Source organism: Sinocyclocheilus grahami, unplaced genomic scaffold (genome assembly GCF_001515645.1).
Source record: "Sinocyclocheilus grahami isolate Dianchi unplaced genomic scaffold, SAMN03320097.WGS_v1.1 scaffold19176.1, whole genome shotgun sequence".
Lineage (NCBI taxonomy): Eukaryota > Metazoa > Chordata > Actinopteri > Cypriniformes > Cyprinidae > Sinocyclocheilus > Sinocyclocheilus grahami.
Window position 1 is genome coordinate 1 of NW_015517481.1, and position 781 is coordinate 781.

General features: G+C 33.5%; 1 pseudogene; it reads right to left on the bottom strand.

Moving 5' to 3' along the window:
* Nucleotides 1-409: 409 nt before the first annotated feature.
* Nucleotides 410-781, bottom strand: part of LOC107579685 (voltage-dependent L-type calcium channel subunit alpha-1D-like) — a 2,814-nt pseudogene continuing 2,442 nt past the window's right edge.

Consider the following 781-nt stretch of genomic DNA (forward strand, 5'->3'; position numbering starts at 1 on the left):
CATTCATGTATATTTTAGTTTACCAGTAAATGCTTGTCAGTTTTTGCAGTTTCAATAGAAGTAATTATGAAATTACATATAGAGTCCTACTTGGTCCAAACCGCAGCTAATTGCATTTAATATATTTAAACTATAAAACATTTTCATTTTATTGCAATTATCATGCAATCAAGTGTCTAAAAACTTTAAGTATATTCTTTTGAAGTATATTATTTATTTAATAAGTACTCTTTTTAGAAGTATGCAAGCGTGTACTGCTTTTTCACATGGGTGGGTATTTTATCATCAGTCATGTGACATTCTGTCATCTTCATTGGGCAAAAGTGAAAAAAAATGTATGTGCTGCTCACTCTCTGTTTTGATAGTGTGATTACAATATGAAAGGAATACTAAATAAAGCTTATATTACGTTTATTTCCGTCCTCATCCATGTCCTCTGCTTCGATGAGCCAGTCCATGTAACCGATCATGTCCTCCTCCATCTGCTGTTTCTCCTGGGCCTCCTGCAGCTCACCGCGACACACGGCCTTCTCTCTCTCTTTAGAGAACTCACTGTGATGTGAAAAAGACACACACATTACAGTCTAAACCTTCACAAGATGCCCAACAAATCACATCACAAGTCCCCCTTACCCTTAAGTCTCATATATTTATATATGCAATTTTTATTTTTATTTTTTACAATTAGTCTACAATAAAAACTATTTAACATACAACACTAGACTATTATAAAAATATATATATGAGTTAAAAGGCTTAAAAGGGATCAGGGCTGGAGTCA